A 761-nucleotide genomic window follows, 5' to 3' on the forward strand; every position below is an offset into this window, starting at 1 on the left:
TCACCTCGTGAGAGGCTCCGGCCCATGTTGAACTGGTAAAGCTCGTTACAGTCCACAAATAGCCCCCCCCCCCTCTCTCTGGTGTCTGGGAATTAGGTTCATTTTACCCAGCGCCAATCAGCTGATGTCCTAAACACCATTTATCTTCCTCCGCATTATCTGCTGCATTAGTCTTACCATGGCGGTAATCTCTCCTTCCATTTGACAATATAAAGTGGTTAAGTAAAAGCTTATTTTCTAAGTGATCGCTGCTCAGCGGTACGCTCTCCCTCAAGGCCAGGCTGGTCCCTTTAAGTAGCATCAAGACATCCCTTGCAGAGAGATAATTGAACTCTTATGTCGGCCAAGGAGACCTGTTTTGTTTCAGATTCGATTTGTGAAATAAATGTACCAAGAATAGCGCGGTGTGAGGGCGCTGCTGATTGGCTGTAATATGAATGGATTGCTCTGGTAGGCTCTCACACTCCATTTGTTTTTCTTTTTTTTACCATTAAAGTACATGTAAAGTTTAAACCTTCTCTCTTTTTTTCTCATCTCTCATCTCTCTCTCTCCTCTCATATCTCCCTCTCTCCTCATCTCTCTCTCTCTCTCCTCTCATGTCTCCCTCTCTCTCCTCATCTCCCTCTCTCTCTCGTCTCCCCCCCCTCTCTCCCTCTCTCTCTCTTCTCATCTCCCTCTCTCTCTCTTCTCATCTCCCTCTCTCTCTCTTCTCATCTCCCTCTCTCTCTCTCTCTTCTCCTCTCTCTCTCTCTCTCTCTCT

General features: G+C 46.6%; 1 protein-coding gene across 1 annotated transcript in view; it reads left to right on the forward strand.

Annotated features, from left to right (window-relative positions):
- SETBP1 (SET binding protein 1) overlaps positions 1-761 on the forward strand; it is a 175627-nt gene that overhangs the window by 149968 nt on the left and 24898 nt on the right. The window lies entirely within an intron of this gene.

Source organism: Nanorana parkeri, unplaced genomic scaffold (assembly GCF_000935625.1).
Source record: "Nanorana parkeri isolate BGI_ZX_2015 unplaced genomic scaffold, ASM93562v1 scaffold1051, whole genome shotgun sequence".
Taxonomy (NCBI): Eukaryota; Metazoa; Chordata; class Amphibia; order Anura; family Dicroglossidae; genus Nanorana; species Nanorana parkeri.